This window comes from Equus przewalskii, chromosome 2 (assembly GCF_037783145.1).
Source record: "Equus przewalskii isolate Varuska chromosome 2, EquPr2, whole genome shotgun sequence".
Classification (NCBI taxonomy): Eukaryota; Metazoa; Chordata; class Mammalia; order Perissodactyla; family Equidae; genus Equus; species Equus przewalskii.
The window spans coordinates 104,635,863-104,658,584 of record NC_091832.1 but is presented as its reverse complement, the minus strand read 5'-3'; the positions used below and the strand labels follow the sequence as shown (position 1 = coordinate 104,658,584).

Genomic DNA, 22,722 nt, shown 5'->3' with positions numbered 1-22,722 from the left:
GGCAATCAGAATTCTCCAAAGAAGCTTCTCTAACACTATGGAAAACCTCTAAGAGGTTTTTATCTTCCTTTCTAGCTCTGAATTCTATGGGGATTGGGCAAACTAAGAAACTTAGAAAATAGAGTGCGAGGGTGATATAAAGATCAAAGTTTGCCAAGATGTTGTGTTGAAAAATATTTCTTTCCACATCTGTTTCTACGTGTTCTCTTTCTCTTTTCCTTCTCTCTCCCTACCCAACACACAGACAAAAGGAAATGAAGGCTTAGACAATTAATTAGAGACTGCTGGACGTGTTGTTTAAGAATCTGGATAATTGAGTTCTAATTTCTCCGTTCTCCCTACAATTTGGTAAATTAAAAAAAAAGATTTTGAGATGCAGTCTCATTTATGGCCGTTAAGGTAAGAAATCTCTCTTTATGCTACCCTTTCATTGTTTTTTCTTTTTAACTCCCTTCAAAACAATTCAAGATTTCCTGCTCTGCTTAAGGTATTTTCAAATCTAGATGTGGGACATATTTTAAGATATATTTTAATCACAAATTTTATTGGGGAACGTAGTCACTCGAGGAAGGTGCTCTGTGATACAGAAGTTGTCTTAATATTTTTTATCAGTAATTTCTGTAAGCAGACTTTGTCTTGAGGGAATAGAATATGCAGCTATTTCCTTTCTGCATTTCTAGTGATCTCTTAAATATATCACAGCCGCTCATCTGTGGCTAGTCCCACATGTGTAGGGAAGAGTTTTAGTAAAGTATTGGCTGGAATCCTCCTGGAGGTACTCGTGGAGGATGATGCTCGAGATGCTATTACAGAACCGTTTGAAAAAGACACCAGTCGGCGTTTTGAAGGATTACCGACATTTCTAATAAAGCCTCTGAAGGGATTTCTGGCAGCTGAAGAACAATAATATGATAGAGATTGATTATTTTGAGGTTTAGAAGCTAAATACTTGCACGTGGTGAATATTGAGGTTTGTTGTGAAAATGAAAGTTAGAATTGTATAGAAAACTTTGTGAAGGAGTAGCCTGCGAGCGAGACAATATCAGCTTTGTCTGAGCGATATCACCTTTTGTGGATTAGGAAAGGTCACTAAACCTTAGTGAACGGTTTTTCCTCTGTTTTCATCATACCAGTCCTCAAGATTCATGGTCAGTAGCAATTGGAAGCTGACAAGGACCATAAGCTGACTTCTCTATAGAGGCAGTTGTAAAAAGAGCAACCTCCATAAACACTGTGAGGTACTGAATGAACTCGCTTTTCTGCTTCTTAGCTGTGTGGCTTTGGGCAAGTTACTTAACCTGAGCCTCAACTTCCTCCTCTGTAAAATAGGGTGATAATATCTACCTTGCTGTATTTTGTTGTGAGCATTAGATGTTTATAGTGTAACCATGTCTGGCAAAATAGCCCTCAGCAAATGCTGTTTGTTTCCCTTCCTGTCTTTGCCTCTCTCCTTATTTTGTGCTTGGTGTCTTAATAGGTACTTGAGGTTGGGCATGCCGCTTTACTTCTCTGAGCCTCATTTCTGAAATGAGGAGTTAATGTTCGAGGTTCCTCCTGGTTCTGAAGTTGTGTAGTATCGTGACTTCTGAAAGGAAATATTTGTAGTCAACTATCAGGAGTGTTAATGAACTAAGACATGGTTTTTGAATGCTAAGATGTGCAAATGTAAGATGGTGCGATGATGGTGCCTCCTTTGTCCTGTTTAGTAGCATCTTCATATTGAATTTCACAAAATCTTGGAGTTTGGCCGTTTTCATGCTCTCTTTAGAATTGTTGAGGACTCAAGCCATGGGACGATGAGTTCTCTGTGGTAGAACAGCTGCATATGGTACAGCTGTTTTCCAGTTTCCGGTTTGCTCTGAGGGACCTTCATCATCATGAGGCTAAGGAGATCCTGCAAGGCAGCCAATAGGTTTTTCAGTCTCTGTAATGCTGGTGTCCAGCAGACTGCCTGGCAGATAGTAGGTAGGTTCTCCATCAGCGTTGTCGAATGAATGAATCAAGTTGATATCATTTATTGACCACCTACACAAGCCAGGGGCTGTGCTAGAGTTTTATTACATTACTGTATTTATTGTGATACAAATCAAGTAGTAATTTTCTTCTTACACTTTGGGAAAGTGGATGCAAGAAGGCTGTCCACTGTCACATTTCTTCACTCTGCTTCTCTAGCCCTCCACTTTCCTGTCTCCTCTGGCCCTGGGTACTTTGATGAAATGGATCACGCCATGGCTGCTTCACAATCTCATATTTGAAAGGACTACAGGCGTTTAGAATGCACGTATTTTGCTGTTCAGTGCTACGACCCGATTCTCCTCCGCAGGGAAGTCTGCATCCTGCCGTAGCTATAGCTCAGCTGTTCCTGTAGGATCCTCTGTGTTTTACGTTCACAGCTTCCTCCAGGCGCTGGTGCCGACTCTTGATTATCTAAGGGAGATCACTGAGCATGGTGGTTATTATCTGGCTCCCTGCCTCGGGAGATTTTACCGCTCATTAGCATCTCTACCAGAGGGTGGGCGAGGGAAAGCAAAAAAAGCTGAAACTCAAACCAGTGCATTTTGCTATTTGGTTACAGTTCTGGTAAGTGACTGGACCAGAGGAGAAGGAAATTGAAGTTGTAGGGTTTCCATAACCATTTGGCCTGTTTCCCAAAGGTTTCGCTGGCCAGCGTGTTTGAGGATAGGAAGTGGCTAGGGTGTGGTTTCAGACCTGGATCTTGTCTCTCTCATCAGAAAAGATGGGATGAAATCTATAGGTCATTCCTATGTTGAAAAAGTGGTTGACCGGACTTATACATATGATTAGTGCTGGAGCACTACGTGTAGGGTTTGTAGGCCAATAATGTGGTTGTGTACGGTGGAAGTTGGCTTGTTTGTTGTGGTTGTTTTTATCTTAAGTTCTTTGACATTCAGGGCATGGGACAAAAGTGTATAGTTTTGGTTTGGCATTCTATAACTATCCAGCTGAATTAATTTTTTCTCTACTGTTCTTTTATGGGGTAGCTTAAGGTTTAGAGTTTTTTCTTTGTAACAGAATCTAATTCAATTGTGGCATTTTTAAAATTATTTTTTTATATTTGTGCCCAGAGCCTTCTGGGTTATTGGTAAACTTTAAAAAATGCCATAGTGCATGTAAATATATAATTTAAGAACCAGTCATGACTGAGGCCTGTGATATCCTTTGGAAAATTCTTCCTTGGAAGGAATTCTAATGAACAAGATATTTTCTGGTTTCCTTCTTGCTTGCTTTATTAATAATAATGCTGTTAGTTAGATAGAATCTTTTTTCCTTCTACGATTAAACTTTTCCCTATTCTCTTTATCAGTAATCAATTCTATTGCAGTTATTAATAAAAAAAAAGTGTTAAACTTGTGATAACAAACAACTAACATATAGAGATGCGAACAGTGGGATTCTTAAAAGTTGGAATTTTGCGGATGTTCTTTCATAATAAACTCGATGAAAATGAATTACAGGGCAACTTCATTAAACCACAGTTGATTTCTTCAAAAGAATCTTACATTTTAAAGAACATGTTCTTTCACCAGTTAACTAGATTCCTTATTTCCTTATTTTTTTAATAAGGATATTGGATAACTTGCTTGGCTATTCAGAACTATTTTGTTTTTCCTGTCGTTTGAATTCCAGATTAAGACGGTTTAATTCTTTTAAGTAGTCGAAGAGACTAACGTCTGAATGAAACACTCATAGAATTTACTGAATATTTGTAACTGTGCTTTGGACCACGGTGAGCAAGAGTGGTTAGGCTCTGAAATTTTGCTATTCAGAAGATACGGTGATCTGAATCTTCATTCTTGACTATGTCAAGGTCTGGTAGGAAAAAGCTGTTGTGTTTAGGAAAAATGAGCTTGGAGCTCAGTTCTAATATGTAAGATGCATGTCTTACATATACGAACTCTGAGTACATGCACCATAACAGTTGGTTGTCTTTTTTCACTTCTGGCATGGGAATTTATTTGAGAAATTTATTTAATTTATCTGGTGTGGGAATTTATGTTAATAAAATGATACTTACTTACTAAATTATTTACCTTGCTATCCACTGGTGGCTCAAAAATGAACTAAGCTTGTAATATTTCTTGGAGCTATTTTATGCGGTAGCCCTAGAAGCTGAGACCTTCTCAAGTCTTTAAGAAAGTTATAGTTGATACAACAAAGCAACATACAGTGCCAGCATCATCATAATTTCTGGAATTTCTTCCTACAATGCCAAAGAATTTTTTAAAAAGTTTATCTTGTAAAGAATAAAAGTAGTGTCTAAAACATGTATAACAACTATTTATTGATGTTATTGTGAGAAATAATAAAATGCACAGGAACACAAAATATTGACAATGTATGTTTTCTTAGTATTTAGTACATTTGAGCCTGAACTCAGTCTTTAGCACGTGAGCTTTAGTATCTGCCAGGATGAGTATGTTTCTCCTATCAAAAGATTGTCTTCCCCAGGCACCACTTCCTTGGAAAGAGGCTTTGTTGGTGATTGTATATGGCTATTGGTTCAGAGTGTGAGCCACGTTTGATACGCTGTGACGACCATTCTTTTTTTTTTTTTTTGAGGAAGATTGGCCCTGAGCTAACATCTGTTGCCAATCCTCCTCTTTTTGCTTGAAGAAGCTTGCCCCTGAGCTAACACCTGTGCCAATCTTCCTCTGTTTTATATGTGGGAACCCACCATAGCATAACTTGATGAGTGATGTGTATGGCTGTGGCAAGGATCCAAACCCCCGAACTCTGGGCTGCTGAAGTTGAGTGCACAAACTTAACTACTACGCCACTGGGTTGGCCCCTCCAACCCCATTCTTTTAAATGTTTCACTGCCCAACTTTATGTGTATCAGGGTTGGGGAAGGAGGTAGCAGGAACTATCTTCCACAGTGGAGTACTGTTAGTCTTGAGTGAGGAGCTGAAGGAAGTTGTGGAACTCCTAACCTCTTCTCCTGCATCTTCATTCTGCTCATAATGGTTAATATTTGTTTGCTATGGAATATCTTTATAATGACCTTTCATGGCTCTTAATTCAGCTTTTTCCATGTCACCAAGTTCCCAAGGAACAACTTTACTCTGTTGTCTAAAATTTTTAATTTTTAAAGTATATGTAGTAATACTAAGTTAATAGTAAGTGATTTCAGAAAAAATAGGTTAACAGAAATCAGCAGAGATGTTTGCAAAGTATTTTATCTAATTCTAGATTTATAAATCCACACTGTGGGTTCTCAAAGAATATTAAACAACATTGCATAATAATATGTACCTCCATCTAGTTTGGAATGCTAATGGAAGAAACTGATATTTATTGGGTACTTGCTGTGAATTAGATACCTTGCAAAGTCCTTATACACACTAGTGTATTTAATCCCTTTAGGTGGTATTACTAATTTTAAAGATTTTAAAAGGTGTGACCAAGTTTCCCAAGGTCACACAGCTAGGAAGTGGCAAGTCAATGTTTTATGAAAAGGCAAGTTCTTCGGACTACATTGCTTCAGTCTGTTTTTCTAGAATTCCTAGGTCTTAGCTGCTAGTGAAACAGATAATATTTGCCAAATATATAGCATCACATATTTGAGCAAATTCTCCATGGGTGCAATGATAAAGCAGTATTCTACCTAACACAGATGTTTACAGACCCGTTACCATCTGCCTGTCCTCCATCAATGGGCTAATCTGGTCCAGGGATTCTTCCTTCAGGAGACATGCAGTCATGCGCCACATAATGACATTTGAGTCAATGGCAGACCGCATATATGACAGTGCTCCCATAAGATCAGTACCATATAGCCTAGGGGTGTAGTAGGCTACACCATCTAGGTTTGTGTAAGTGCATTCTATGATGTTCGCACAGCAATGAAATTGCTTAATGATTAATTTTTCAGAACTATCCCCATCATTAAGCAACACATGACTGTAAATGTTTTACTGAGTAGATGGTTAGGGTCTGCTCCAAGTGGCTTTTCCCTTGATGCTAGGCAGCAACTTAGGTTTTAAGTCCCAGGATTTGCTTTGTATTAAGGAAGGTCTTAGGTAGAATTTACGTAACACAAAACCAAGGTGAGGTCTCTGAAAGGACTTTACCACCTCCTGCTATCTTTTAACTTGAGCCCATATGGAAAAGTAAACTGTCGACTTGGTGGCATTAAGAAAACTCCTCCTTAAAAGCTTCACCCTTCCTCTTCTAAAGGATTATAGTCAAAGGCTGGTATTAATTTCTGATTAGTCTTAAGCAATAATATATTAAATGGATAAGGAAGAGGTGGGTATATCATGTTAGAACTTGGGCTTGGTCAGCCTCGGGAGCATACCTGAAATCAACTTATCCAGATCTGCAGGAAGGGCTAGAAAAGATCTTTGGTGTTGAGAGAGGAAATTTTCAGTTGAAATTACCTCCTGGAGAGTCTGAAGTCACATTATCAGCGTCTTATTTGCTTTTTCTTTTCTAGTTATGTAAGACATTTATATTTGTTATAAGAAAGTTAGCAAATATAGATGGACAAAAAGAAAAAAAACACCATAAAAGGGAAAATTACCCCAAAGAAAAACATCTTATTTCTCATCTTGAGTTAATATCTTTTAAACAAAACATTATATACTCTTTCATTGCTGTAGTGAATGTTTCTTACAACACTGATCAATTAACATACTGTGTTATAGTTTCTGTCACTACACTGTAAATTTACAGACAGTAAATTTACATCATAAGCTTGGCCTGATGTTTTCAAAGAAATTCCTTTTTATTAAACAAATTTTAAACAATACATAACAACTGTCTTTCTCTGACTTAGAATTACAAATCCCAGATGCAAGCATAGCTTTTTAAAAGTCACAAAAACAATCTTTAAGTAAACAAAATGAAGTGGGTCACAAGTAAGCGGTTCCATGAGTCTATGGCTTGATGTGCAACAGGGATGAGAGAGACATTGCTAAAAATCAAGATGCTCTGAAAGAAATGGGCAAAAGGGAGTCTTCTCTACTGTTGGGGCCCTTGACAGAGTGCCAGTGTTGGAAAATGAGTTAACTTTTGCTGCCGTCAGAACCATTCCAGGAGCCTGAGAAACTGGAGTCCGTGTTCCAGGCAACCACCTTCGATGCATTTGATCAGGAAGCTGAAACAGTAAGTCGGAGAGCTGGCTGGCCACGGGAGGAAGAAGCTGCCAGCAGGCATTTCCTCTGGTCTAAACCATCACCCTTTCCTCCTCTTGGCCACATTTGGATGAGGATGTTAGTGGGTAAATGGCATGATCTCTTTTGGGGACTGACTCAATCTGGAGAGAGGCCTGCTCTCTCAGGGCCTCTTCCCTCCTACTAGCCAGTGGGGGAAATTTACTGGCCTCAACTCCTCAATTGATCTCTTACAAAGGACAGGGCCGTGGGCTGGATTGGGGATATCTAATCTCACCAAATAGACATCACAATTTGAGACTGAGTAAATGCACATGAAATGGTATATTAACTAAAATTAAAATGCAGACTGAGGGACCTGGGTAACATGACAACTTATATTCGTTTAATGCATTATAAGTTAGTATCATTATTACTATTATTATCTCCATTTTACAGCCAAGGAAATTGAGGCAAGCAGAGAATGAATCTTTCCCCAAATCACATGAAAATGATGTCTAAGTTTCCTTGTAGCTCAATATTAAATGTTGAATGATCTACATCTTCTTTCCTATAAATCCAAATAATGCTATTTCCTGCCTTTCTCTCTTCCAAGCGCTGTTTCTACTTCCACACTCTCTGTCTCTCCATAGTCCTCTGAAGAAGCCGTGGATGTTAGGATCTGGGCCCCTTTGGTTATGCCTTCTCCCTTCTCAATCTCTCTCCTCTCTATTTGCTTAAATTCTATCTGTTTTCTCAGGATGACCTCAGGTCCCACTCTTTTGCCAAGCCTTCCCTGGTCTGTCCAGCCCACAGAGATCTCTGTTTCCCAAAAAGCTCCTCTGGCATTTCTTAGCTATAATACTTCTTTAGGGCTTACCGAATGCCTAGCAGTGGTTCTTAAACCCCAGTCTAGACTGTAAGTTCCTACAGGGCAGAACAGCCTTGCATATAGCAAATTTCAGTGAGCACTGGTACTTTATCTCATGCTTCATTATGTACTTTTCTTCCTGTATAAATATACTTAGAGAACTATAATCTGTAACCTCTAAAAGGAATGGCCATACAATCAACATCATTATTCATATTGACATAGTCCATGCGAGAAGCAATCAGAGGACATGCTAAATTGAGAACTTGAAGCCTAAGAAATATTTATCCCAGCTTAATTTTATTTAGTATTTCTATAATAACTGAAAAGGATTTATGAATTCAATGTCATATACCAAGCTTTCTAACTCCTGTACACTTTATTTTGTGCCATGTGCTTAAGTGCTGGTAAACTGAAATCACAGACCAGAAAACTAAGGAGATACACTGTTCTATTTCCTCAAAGTCAGGCTTCTCCCCTGCAGTTGAGCTCCTATTGAATGCTAACTCACGTCCGTTTCATCAAAGCCTTCTTCAATCCTTTTTTAGAGTCAAAATAAAGATCTGGATAAAACCCAACTATCTGCAACTTAATCCTGTTGATTTCAAAACCCTTAGCACAAAAGGAAAATAAGGCCCAGTAACTTTAAGGCACATGCATTCTGCCTAAGTTTTCTCCAAAGATACAGGGTCCCAGGTCTTAAAGGACTTAAGCCTGAAGTTTGCAACTTTGATAATAAAGGATGTTTTGTGTTTCAACAGCATCTGATGTTTAAAGATTAATCTGTCTCTAAATCCATCTTGAAGAGAGCCCAGATGTGGTAAACAGACATGATTAGACCCACTTTAGGGGAAGGACTGGAATTTTGCCTTAAATGGTACCCTTCAGAGACCAGAATCTCCAGTTTGACAATGTACATGGATAAAAATAAATGAATAATTTCTGACTCTCCATTTCCCTTTGGTCTGTGAAGACAGCCAATATTAGCTAATTGCCAGCAGGCAAATGATTAACGGATGCTGTGAAGATTTGAATGAACTGATGGAGGGCAGCAAGAGGGAGGAACGAAACCGGAAGAGACAGGACAGATAGAGGATATTTTTCTGAAGAATACATCGTTGATTATTTTTTTTGGCTTTCCTCCTTCAAACATTCCAGTTCACAGGGTGATCATAATCCCAGCCGTTTATATTTACATAATGCTTTACCACTTGCTTTCACAGATTTTATTCCCACTTGATCAGAGGATGTCTGCTTTGTGCTGCATACCTAATCTCGAAATAAATCATTTTATATATGAGGATTTAAACAAGTCTTTTGGATAAAAATTCATTACATATTTATGAGCACTGTTTTCAAGAATTGCTTTGAAAGAACTATTGACGTTGCTTTGTATTAGAGAGCTGAGCTTAATCTCATCTGATTCATCCTTGGTTTTATTTTCCAGAGGTTCCAAATCATGTTTGTAAATCCCCGAGGGCCCATTTCCTCCTTGTAAAAGGGAAAACGTTTAGGTACGAGTCAGGAACTCACACACATTCTCCCACTAGTCTCAGGATATTGGGAAAACCAATTTTCTGAAATTAAAATGGCAGTCCCTTTTGTGAAGCAATAATATTAATGATGGTAATGATAACAATAAAATGTTGGGGCTCTAATTCAGTACAGCAGGAGAGAGGAGATTGTAGTCTGTTAAAAGAAAGTCCTTTGATGTCTGCTGTGGGGAGGGATCCCAGAAATGGTTATTATTCACTTTTAAAATGCATAAAAACGGCTGTGTCCCTGATTTATTTTATTTATTTATAGGTTGTTTATAAAGCTTGTTACCATTAAACCAGTTGCTTCCTGCATAATCAAATCCTGTACAAACTAGGAGAAAACAAAAGACAATTGCATGTAACTGAAATTATCTTTTGAGCTCCTGGGAAGAGAAAGGAAAAATAGAATAAACATTGTTTAGTGATTGCTACAGTTTAACTCCCATCAAAGATTATGCTTTTTTGAATTAAAAATAAAATTACTAGGGGAAGACATTCTTTTCCTTTTTAAAAAAACAAGTGGGAAAAAAAAATGAAAGCAAGGGCAGCTTTGCAAGGCTACTGGTGCCTGAGTAGAATTGCTAACTGGTTCCTTCTCTCGGTGCTGGGCTGTCTGTATTCACTGTATCACAAGCTTGAAGCCAGACCTCATTTGACTGAGCCAAAAAATGGTCCTTTTGTTGCTGTTTTTTTCCCTAGTGTCATCTCTCATGGTTGCCTGGGCAACCAGTGTGTATCCTTTCAGCATAGGTTACTGGGCCCCAGGAAGGAAGTGCTCCAGCACTGGCCTGCTATTTTTATAGAACCGTTACATAATACAATCTATTAAAGCTTCCTCTTGGTGTTTTATTGCACAAAGGGGAAATTAAGTTTGATGACTCCTAAATGTTGGATGGAGGATGTCAGGTGACTCGGATTGTTTGGCTCAGGCCACAGAGCAACAATATTCCTATATGCGATTCAAGGAGAACTGATATATAATCACATCCTTGGCAGTGTTCGCCGGCCTGCGGATCGTTGGAGGAAACTGAGCTCTCAGCTGCTCAAGGGTGCAAGTTTTGTCGAACTGCACAATGCTCCCTCTCTGGTAGGATGGCAGCAGACAATGAAACACTATTCACAGTTAAGGGCAAAGAGACTTTTAAAGGTGTAGCACATATGCTTTTAATAGGCGGGATGATTGCTGGAGAAGAGGATTGGATTGAAAGGCAGAGGACCAGGATGCTCTTCCCAGGACCGCCACTGAAGCATTGCATGAATGCTGTGCAGACTGCTCTCCCACCGTCGTCAGCTTTGCCTCTGGGTAACTGAAGTGGTCCCAGACTGGGGGGCATGAGGAAAGGGAGGACAGAACAGCTAAACGTCTTTTTAGTGGCAACCCAAGGCCACAGAATCTATTTGTACTTGCAGCACGACTTCGGGGATTCTCCACTTGTCACAGGAACCAATAGGGAATGCCGGATCTTAGCTCCTTTTAGTCCTGCCTTACTTACTGGTTGCAGTTTGCCACCAGTCTGAGTTAAAGAAGTGGGATCAGAAGCTCTGTGCTGGAGCAGAAATGAACCCTTTACCTCCAGGGGAGATTTATGGGCACGAGTGACCTGAGATTGGAGTTCCCTGGCCTAGGGAGGATCTGAGCTGGCCACTCTCTCCTGTCTCTTCACACTCTCCCTCTGCTATTTTATTCACTCCCATCTCTTCAAGTAACCCTTGAGGCCTCCGACTCTCAAATCTGTGTCTCCAGCTTGCTTTTCTTCTAGACTCGTCCATCCTGTATTCCCAGCTGCTTGCTGGAGAACTTTTTCAAGATGTCTCACTTTATCTTAAGCTCAACATATCCAATACGAAACACAATTCTTTTGTTTCTGTGACTATGACTCTTGCTGACTCTCTGGTTTCTATGAATAGCCGAATTTAGAGAACGCCAAATGCTGCTGATCATCTGGGCCAGTCTTTCCATTTTATAGGTGAAGAAGATGAGGCTGAAGCTTGAGAGCAGAGGGAAGAACTGTTTGTAATGGAGCTCTACTCCGTTCCACCCAGCTTGATGTCTCTAGGAATTTTGAGCCCTTCCTCACCCAGTCTTATCAGTCCTTCTTTCATGAACTCATAATCAAGCCTTTCTTTCCCATTGCCACTCATACCACAATCACTGAGGTCCCTATTTATGTCAAACCTAGAGTATTTTCGTTTCCTAATTGGTTGCTGCCTTCAGCCTCTACCCCTTGAATCAATTTTACCTCTGGAATAATCTTACAACTTTGTCATGTTACTTTATTACGCAAACATTTTTGATTGTTTATAATATATTCAAGTCTGAATTTAACTTTCCATAATCTGACCCTCCCACCCCCAGCTTGTCTTCTAGCTTTATCATCCATTCCACTCAGCGGCCCTCTGTTTGGCAAGGTTTGTTTTATCTGTCGTTCCCTTTTCACAGGTCAGGGATTCATTGACTGTTTTCCTTTTTGAATCCTATTGCTTCAGACAGGATGATTTCTGATGAAATGTTTCCAATCTTTACTCTCTAGGATTTTCAGAAAGTGGTATGGAGCTGATAGAACAGCAATGAACATTTCATGCAAATCTTTAGTCACTCTTTCAGAACGTTTCATTGAGTATTTACATTATGCTCTAGCAGTAACCAAGAAAGATGTGGCCGCTGCTGTGTTGGAGCTTATTAAGTGCAGAAGGCATGACATAAAAATTACATAGCCATTAATATATGGTTACACAAAGAACTAATTTTAAGGGCTATGAAACACAAGTGAGAGTACATGAGAGCAAATAATGGTGGGGAGTGGAGGTGAGGGTGGGGGTAGGATGGGATAAACAGGGACTGGGAATTCAGAGAAGAATTTCCTGAGGAAGTGACATTTACACCCAAACAAGAAAAACCAGATAGGCTGGAGAAGCAAAGGGAATGAGTAAGACAGGTCTGTCTAGGCTGAGGGAACAGGGTGGTGAAACCCGGAGAAGGCAAGGATCTGGAATTTTTGCAGCAGCGGAGAGAAGGCTGGCGTGCTGGTTGTATATACCGGGTTTGTATAGCAAAAGTTGAAAGAGTCCCCCCAAAGCACACCATCTCCATGTTGGCTTTACCGTCTATAATAAGTCAGATTCTTTTGTTTTTAAGGGAACACTTCTATTTGGTAAAATTCCTACTCAGAGAAGTATACAAATAATTATGTATCACTAACAGTGTTTACTTTCTTTGTTTTAAAGATAGAATGATTTAGAGGACTGGGGATTGGTTTTGACCTTTCCTCAAACCACTGACTTCGGCAGTAAAGTTGAATTTATTATGATTTCTTATCCTAGGAATTTGACCTTATTTTCCCTGTGGGAAGATGTTTTCTTAAAAGTGTAAACTCAATCTCAGTAAATGGCTGGTTCACTCTGGAGTGGTAGACTAAGGGAGCTTCTAATTGTTTAACTTATATTCATTAAAACGAGAAAACATGGCCTCTTAGATAAGGGATTAAAGTAGTCTTTTATTTCCATAAATTCAATTGAGTAATGGAAGAAAGTGTAAGATATGTGAAAGATATGGGCTTAAAACTTGGAGATATAGTTTAAATTCTTTTTCTTAAAAACTTTGACCTAAAAAAGCTACTCTATGTAGAAGGGGAAAATATTAGAGCTAGAATGATGTACGTGACTTGGTTCTGTTAATGTCAACAGGAAGGATGGAGAACATTTTTATTTTCTCTTTCCCTTTGGCAAGCTCTCAGCCCAGCTTCCTATGGGTGGAAATGGGCAATAAATAGCAGGGTATCCAGTGACCTCTTTCTAGGCCTCCTGGTTACTAGCATTGGCAAGAACATCACTCCCCTTTTCTTTCTTCTTATTTTTAGAGTGTTGATTTTTTTCTTTCTTAGGGTTGAGGGTAAGGCAAGGGCCTGTCATTATCAGGGAGTGAGGTGAACCACAGAGACTGGTTTCCCAAGAATCTGCACCCCCCTGCCAACCTGGTGGGTCAGAGTCATCATCCTTCGTACCGCGGGTGGTTTTCCTGTGAAAGTGAGACTTCCTTTAAATTAACATGAACACACACGCAGGAGCGGTGGGCGTGCCGCCTCCCCCCACCTCGTCTGATAACTTGAGAAAATATACCTCTAGTCCTTATTCTCTTCTACGAATGGTTCCCTCTGAGTTGAACTGCAAGTAAAGTGCTAAGTAATTTCTGAAGATGAGAAGTCATTACATTTTTTTTGTCATATTTTGTGGCAAGCCACCAAATACTTCTCTGTGGCTTTGACTAAGGGCAGGATTTCCCCTTCTATTAGTGAGCAGAAAAAGTAATCCATAGTTTTAGAAAGGATTTGGAATTCCTGAAAGAGAAATTGTTGCAACATTGGAGGTTTGGGCCAGACTAAGTTATTTGGGGGGCAAACAGGGGAGAAACAACAAGGACAGCAATAGTTTTCTAGTTGATGCCAATCTACCTTCATATGCTTTAGGTGTAATCAGTGTATCAGTGAGCTGCTATAAGGAAATAACAATATGGTAGAGTTAAAATTCTTTGTTCTCATTGGGAGAAAAGAGAACTTTACCTTTGGGGGGACCACTTCTGCATTGGGGGAAGCCACTTTTTCCTTGGGCAAACTAAATAGAATCCACTCATCCATTTCTTTTCAAATTAAAACGCAAAGGTCCTTTTTCAATGACCTTGGATTCTGTAACTAAGTGTGCAGCTATTGGGTCTGGGCACTTGAGCTCGATTATTCCAGTCTCCTGGTTGGAGGGCCATTGCTCCCTCAATTGTGTCTTCTAGCTGTTGTTTCAGTCTTATGAGCTGTTTGAGCATCATTTGAGGAACTGTAGTAGAGAGCTGTGTCTGGCATTACCTTTTAAAATACCATTATCATTTGAGTCCTCGTGCTTTAAAAATGTTTGCTTTCTCATAAAAGCAATTGTAAAGTTGCACCACTGAATTCATATGGTTGTTTGGGACAGGGCACTCGTCCTTCCTAACAAAGTCCCGGTTTTATTTCATTTGTGGTTGCCTCACTCCTGACGTTACGTACGTCCTCTCTGGCTGCTGCTTTGTAGGTTGCTTGTTAAGACAAATGAGAATAATAAAATTTTGTAGAATTTTTGCTTTATTGTCTGTTGGTGACATTAATACTTATCTGATCTTAATAACAAATTCTAAGACAAGCAACTAACTTTCCAAAGCCTCACACTTTTACCAACCCCTTTCAGTTTTACAAACATGATTCTCAGTGCCTTTGGGCATCAGCCAATCAAGATGATGCAAGAATTTTAACTACTTTTAATTCCATTATGGGGAATAGGTTTAAAGTTGCAGAAGTTCAGACCTGGAAGCTACTTTGAAGATCTTGTCCAATTTCTTCTTACACAGATAAGGAAATAGAAAGTGCCTCGGATGAAGCCACACAGTCATTATGAACGTCAAGCTGCAGGCTGGCTGTCATGTTGGGGCCCATGTTGTACTACAGTGACTGCTTCATGTACCATCTCACGGAAACCTGGCGCTTGGCCAGGTGTTCTGTGTACCTTCTGGCTTTGAGAGAGCCCCAGTTGGAATCCTTGTACTACCACTAACCTCTTACCGCCTCATTTTTTCTCAGCTGTAAAGTGGTGATAATAATCGTTTCTACCTTTTAGGGTTATTATGGAGATTAAATCAGATAGTCTATGTAAAAATTTAGCCCATAGTAAGTACTCTATAAATGTTAGTTGTTATTATTATTATTAGATTTAGTTTCATTAATGTAAAATATTTTTAAACCATTCTGTTGTAAATTCTAACTATCAAAACTAGTAACCTGTTATCAGTTCGCCCCATTCATCGAATATGTTTATTAAATGTCCACTATGTGCAAGACTCTGTTCTGGGTCTTTTGCAAAATAGAATTATGAATAAGAATTCCTGCCCTCTAAGGGTCTATGTGTGGCAGAATGTAAGTAACATGAAATGGGGACAAAAAAATGATAGAAGTAAAGTTTGGTGATATGATATATTATCTTGCTCTGTGTCCATCCTTCCCGTTACTAGCATGTCATTTACCATTTTTCCTTTATGAGTTTCTCTCCCAGCAACTTCACTGAATTTTTACAACTTCCAGTGACTTAAACTCTTGATCTTTCCCTAATGGAGACTAATCCCACTATGTTCAGGAAGACTGTTAAGACCATCAACTTCTTCCTGCCTCACCCCGGTACCGCCTTTTAACAGTCTGCAGCTTTCCACGTGTACATAGGAGCAAGATTACCTAATGGACGTTAGCATTTACAATCATTTCTGAGAGCATGATCGTCTGAGGATAAAGGCAGATTTTTCTTACTGAAAACTGGTATCAACATTTTTTCTTAAAGCTTCTGTACCATGAAGTTATAAAGAGCAGAAATATTCCTCCTTCTGTGGAACCTCCAGTCTTTTACCAATATTTCCATCCATTCTAGGGCCGTGATTCCTCCTTAGGCCTCATGTAAATTCATATTGTGTTCTTAACCTTTTCTCTTGGCTACTGTCTGCTGTTTTACCATCTACATTTTCTTTTTCTTTTTTTTTTGAGGAAGATTAGCCCTGAGTTAACATCTGCTACCAATCCTCCTCTTTTTGCTGAGGAAGACTGGCCCTGAGCTAACATCCGTGCCCGTCTTCCTCTACTTTTTTATATGTGGGATGCCTGCCACAGCATGGCTTGACAAGCAGTGCGTAGGTCTGCACGGGGGATCTGAACTGGCAAACCCCGGGCCGCCGAAGTGGAACTTGTGAACCCAACCAGGCTGGCCCCTACATTTTCTTTTTTTTGCTATTAAAAATGCCTGGATCTTTTGTCTTCAAGAAACTACCAAGTGGTCTCCACTCCTTTTTATTTGTAATAACATCTCATTAAGAAAGAGAAAATCGTGTTTACCTGCCTCTCAAGAGTAAGCTCATGGAATGTGTGTAAACATTTTATACCCATATTTCCTCACTGTCTGCCCTGCACCCTACCTGCCCCCCAGCCCCTGCAATCTACCATTCGACGGAAATCACTATACCATGGTCATCTTTTGTCTCTACCGAAAGTTTTTGCTTCTGATTTTGCCTTCCAAAATATTAATCATTTCTGGTCTGACATTAGTGGTCGCAGAGTTTCATATTTATCCTCACACACCCATAATTTTTTCTCTCTTCTAACTGAGTACTCCCAGCAATCCCTTCTTTTTTACCCTTGGAAATGCAACCTCTGACATAATTTCAAGTTATCGGCCATGTCTTGATGACTCATAAATCCATATATGTAGTTCTTGCTGGATTGGCCACATGTCCAATGTAACACACTGGTATCAGAAGCCTCTCCACTTGAAAATGCCAACACCTTAGGTTGCACCATATGAAGTTACCAATTTAGTAGGTTAAAAAATGGTCAAATAGCTACTTTCTATGATTCACCCAAAGTTATTGCTTTCTCCAAACCTTCATTTTCTTTAACTAGCCTCTTACTCTCATTGACAGTGCTGGACACTTGGTTGGCAGGTGTGTTATACTGGAGACATCTGCAGTGGCACCCTCCTCCATCCACCCCTCCATTTCCCCTCAGGAGAGACAGCTTCTAGCTAATCTCTGCTTTTTTCTTCTTCCTAACCATGTTATCCCTGGCCTGCCGTAATGAAGCTTACACGCCTCTTTTTATAATCTGATTTATGCCCAGGAGCACTGATTCTTAGGTAACATGCGTTTGTTTATTGTCCCTTCTTTGGAGGGTCCTTTGTATCTCTTGCCTGAAGTTGAAAATGCTTGTGCTTAGGGGCTGGCCCTGTGGCTGAGTGGTTAAGTTTGTGTGCTCTGCTTTGGCAGCCTGGAGTTCGTCTGTTCGGATCCTGGCCATGGACCTACACACCACTCACCAAGCCGTGCTGAGGCGGCATCCATACAGAAGAACTAGAAGGCTTACAACTAGGATATACAACGATCTACGGGGGCTTTGAGGAGAAAAAAATAAAAAGAGGAGAGATTAGCAGCAGTTGTTAGCTCAGGGCCAATCTCCCTCACCAAAAAAAGCATACCTTTAAAAAAAAAATGCTTGCGATTAGACACAAGGTTCTTTCTTTCTCACTTTTTCAGTGTATATCTCCTATTCAACCCTGGGTCTATTATTCTAGTTTAATAAACCACAGCTTAATTTCAGTAAGCTTCAGTTTTCTAATCTATAAATTGGGACTAATAATATTAACAGTCTCGTAAGGTTGTGGTTGGAATTAATTTAATATATACAAATCATTTAGAACAGCACTAGGGACATAGTAAGCCCTTATTAAATGTCAATTATGCTCAAAAAAATCGGAAGATTTATTATGTTGTGATGAGGTCAAATTTCTTTTGTTGTTTTCTATATTATTGCAAAAACAAAACAAAGCAAAACCACACTCAAAATCCACAGCTTTTAGAGGATTCAGGTTTAATTCTGGGTCTGTAAACAGCTTTTGGTTAATTCTTACTTGTCTTAATTCAATTTCATCCTCCTTAATTATAGTACTCTTTAATGATGATTTAAAAAAAAAAAACTAAGAAAACAGGTACTCTTTAGGAGGTATTTAATATCAAGTATTCTAATAAAGGGTTGCTATGAAGAAAATCTTTTGGTAAAGGTGATTCTCAAACTTTAGTTTGCTGAAATGGCCCGAGAAACATAGTAAGGGATTTGCACTGCAGCAATGTCTTTGAAGTCTGGTCGCCTGCCTTTAATTTTGCAGTAACCGCCTAATCTCATTAGATTTCATACACTCAGTGTTTGCACTTGCACAAAAGCTGTCCAAACAAAGCCAAAATGTTGACACCACCGTCCTGTGATGGCATTTAGAATGAATATATTAAACACACTTGCACTAGCGTTGCATTAAGCTAAGAAATAAATTTTGAACTTTGAACTCAGCAGGATAAAAAAGCTTTACTTGATAGCTGAGCAATTGTGCTGTGGTGTGGTGTAGGGAATTCATTGTGTTGTGAAAGAATCCAAACTTGCAGACTTTCTCTGCATACAGTAGGCTCAAGTAAAGACGGAAAGGAAGGAACAGTCCTCAACTCCTGTTGTTAGGGACCTAAATGGAAGGTAAAGTGGGCTGGTGGATTTGCTTTGAAATTCAGTGAATAAACTTTGATTAAATTCACTTCAGAGAAGGGCTCATAATGAAAAAATATCTCCTAGTTAGCGTGTGAATTAGAGTATGTCTTTATTCAATTCCCTTTGCTAATTTACAAATTGAGAAATTTTCTTAAAAACTCTGGCAATCTTATCTTTTTTATTGAAGGTTTGGAAGCTGAAGATTATAAAGAGAGTTCAAATAAGACTTCTTTGTCCCTTCTCATAAAATGAAGATAGCAGCAAGGCTGGAACTGAGAACCAACTAAATCTAATGGCTAGGGGCTTGTAGTGGTTTCTAAATGGATAGTACCCAAAAGAGATAGATTTCCCCATAAAATATGTACAAATGTTTATAAACCTACATATCTGGAACAGGGCCATCGATTAGGAAGTATGTGCCAGCAGCTTTCAATCAAGGAAAATAGTCATCACAGAGTTCATATACTAAAGTTTGTACACGTTGCTCACTGAGTCTCAGAGTTCCTCAGTCCAATTGCTTTCACTCTTACTTTACATGTTTTTTTCCTTGAGTCTTTGCTTTTGGCTTATATTAAGGTCTGTGAAAAGAAACACTATTTGAAATATATTACACTAGCTATTGTCAGAGTGCCAGTGAAGACGTTGTCTATTCTGTCTTATATCATCCTTTTTATGAAGGCCATGAAAAAAGCCCACTTAGGTCTTCACGTCAAGAGTGGTAGTAGCCTTTCTGAAGAGCCATCTTGTTTTTATTTCCTGAGCCTTGTGAAGCTGGAACTAATTGGTCACTTTTCCATCTTTGCTCTGACTTCCAGGAAGCTTAGAGCTCTGTGTGCTACTTAGTGCTGGCGATTAGGGAGGGCTCCGGGGGGTTCAGTCTGTGTGCTGTTCACTCTTGGCTTTATTACTTACCCATTCTTGTTTTCCTCTTGTTCAAATTCCCTCAAAAATCATTTTCTTTTTAATTGCATAATTTTAAAAAACTGTCACGAATCCTTTGTGGAAAGGGATATGTATGTCTACACACATTCATAAATTCATACATTAATACATTCATAGATCCATACTTGCAGCCTGAATGATTATATGACTTCTAAAACCACAACAGATTAGGAGAGGAATGATTGCTAGAAAAGCGACGGGAAGAATGTCAACTCATATGACAACTGACAAGCCATTGAGAATCCCAGAAAGCTATCAAAAGAGACAGGTGTGGGAACTCAAAAAGCACAGCTGCCTGAGAGCGTGCAGTGTGGGGCTGAGAAACCCTACATGTCTGTCTAGTCCAAGGATGGGTGATATACTGAAATTCTGCATCTGCTGTGATAAAATGGCCTCACCAGGAAGACACGATTGTAATATATTCCATATACTTTATCACACAAGGCAGTGTGCTGCTTACTATTGGTTAGAAAGATGCTCCTAAAAAAATTGGGTCTCTTTAAAAAACTAAACTTCAGTTATTGAGAAAATTAACTTTGCAGGAAAAACCCTTACTTCTCAGTGAGGCTGAATTAAGATGTTCTTACAAAAGCATCACATGTAAAACGTCTATTGCATGACCAGGTTTAAAATTATTATTTGCTTCTGAACAAACCACAGCAATAAGCGCATTCTAGAAGATGGTCTGCTCTTTTGCATGACCTGAGCTGACCTGCCATCAATGACAACTTTAGCTCATTGAGGGTGAGACTGTGAGGATGATTCAGCATCCATGAAGGGGAGGTTTAGTTACCAAGGGCTGAGTGGGAGGTTAGTTCAAATGTAGGTTGGATAAGAGCAAACCATGGTCCCTCTCTTTGTCTCAACTACTTATTCTTTTCATAAGATGCTACAAGGTCCTTACCTTTCTGGTCTGCAGAAAGAGGAATGCATGTTGCAATGAGAGACAAAGGTACTTGTTTCTCACTTGCGAATGAACAAAGACAATAGAGACAGTACCTGAGCTCACGTGGCATAGTGCTTAAAAGGATGGACTCTGGAGCAGAATTCCTGGGTTTAAATCTTGGCTCCACTACTTCCTAGCTGTGTGGTCTTAGACAAGTTACTTGACTTCTCTGTGTCTTAGTTTCACCAGCTTCAAAACGGGACAGTGATCTCCCATACCACAAAGGGTGGTTGTGAGAACTGCTATAAGTAAAGTGCTTGAAACAGTGCCTGACTATATTAAATATATTGTATATTATATAAATGGCAAATATTGAATAGTACCACTAATTAGTTAATTATTAAATAATGTTAAATATTACCATTGACATCAGAAGAAGGGAGAAATTTATTCAGCTTCTAAGGTAATGTAAATTACCCCTTTCTCTTCACATTACATTAAATTTTCTCTTCACATTACATTACATTTGCAAATATGTTTGTGAATATCCTTATTCTATTCTATTTGCGTGCTTCTGAAAACAGTTAAAAGGCAGTAGAGTGTGGAGAAATAGATTTGTGTTTTGGCAGTAGAAGTTGTTAGGGTCTATTAAGAATAATTCCATATACCAAACCATAGATCTCACTTTTTTAAGTGTGGCTTTAATCTTATTTTAAAAGTAACATAACCACATTAAGAAAATTTGTCGATTCTTTATTTAGTTCAACCGCATGAACGAAGCCACTATTCTGGAATAAGCTACATGTTGGGTTTCCATCCAGTCTCTTTTTTGTATATGGGCATGTATGGGTATGTCTATGTGTTGATAACAGTGATTCTCAAACCCTTTCTTTCCTGCCATACTTAATGAATGATTGCTTAAACATACTTAAAATATTCCTATAAGCATTTCCTAGCACATTGACTCTATTCTACCAACTTCATTGAAATGCAAGTACAATCCTTTACAGATTTGAACATCTCAATAGATTACCTGCAAGTGAATGTCAAGACGTTAGCTCATTGCTAGTTAAATGGTTATAGTAGTGCTGATCAGGCACATTTCTTTTCTCCTTTTTCACTTAGTATTGTTGATAAGCATTTGCTGTGTAATTATGAGTTTTAGAAATTATTATGAAAATCTCTCAAGTGTACACACACACAGAAAAGGGCACGATAATGAACCCTATGGACCCCTCACCTGGATGAAACAATTATCCACATTTTGTCACACTTGCTTCATCTTTCTTCTCTCTTTGATGGAAGCATTTTAAAGAAATCCCAGGCATTGTGACATTTTGGCATTTCACCCCTAAACATTTCAGCATGGGTCTCTAAAATAAGTAATTTTTCATGTAACCACAACAACTTTATCACAATTAACAAAATTACACCTAACTGAGGCCATATTCATGTTTCCCCAAAAGACTCGGGCCGGATGTTCTAAATTGGTTTGTTTGGTTCAGAATCCAACAAGATCCACACATTGCATATGGTTGTGTGTCTCTTAAATCTTTTTAATCTAAAATCATGTCATCCAACCTGGTAAACACCGGCCGCGAGTGACTTCTTGAATTGAAATTAATTGAAATTAAATGAGATTAAGAAGTTCAGATCATAAGTCACACTAGCCACATTTCAAGTGCTCTGTAGTCATGCATGTGTAGTGATTAGCATATCGGATAGTGCAGATACAGAACATTTCCATCATTGCAGAAAGTTCTATCGGACAACAGACTCTAGAAGATTACCCTCTCCCCCACTTACCCCCAGATCGCTGAATTATTAAAGACACTAGGTCAATTGTCTGTAATTCTGGATTACTTACTTACTTATGGACCATTTAACTTGTTCTTCTCAACCTGGTATTTTCTGTAAATTGGAAGTTTTATCTAAAAGTTTGAGTAGATTCAAGTTCAAATATTTTATTTTTATTTTTTTGACAGGAACACTTCATAGGTGCTACTGTGCTAGTCATGATTTTTATGATCACTCGTTTTCACTGAGTGTATACACAATAATATAATACTTGTTGCATTTTATTATTGGGTATTTAGTTTGTTTCCTTTTTTTTAACTTTATATATAGTATTGTCCCAAATATTTCTGTGAATAGAGATTTTTCTATATTTTCTATATTTAATTTCTATATCCTGAGGTATTTCTTTAGGATAAATGACCAAAAAAAGAAATTTTATGTTAAAGCTGATAGTAGTTTTATGGCTCTTGATACATATTTTTAGTTACTTTTT

The 22,722-nt window shown here is 38.8% G+C and overlaps 1 long non-coding RNA gene across 1 annotated transcript in view; it reads left to right on the top strand.

Moving 5' to 3' along the window:
- Window positions 1-238: 238 nt before the first annotated feature.
- Window positions 239-22,722, top strand: part of LOC103558718 (uncharacterized) — a 138,621-nt gene continuing 116,137 nt past the window's right edge. Inside the window, exon 1 of the long non-coding RNA XR_546820.2 lies at window positions 239-399. This is a non-coding gene — a long non-coding RNA (uncharacterized lncRNA). The remainder of the gene's footprint in view (window positions 400-22,722) is intronic.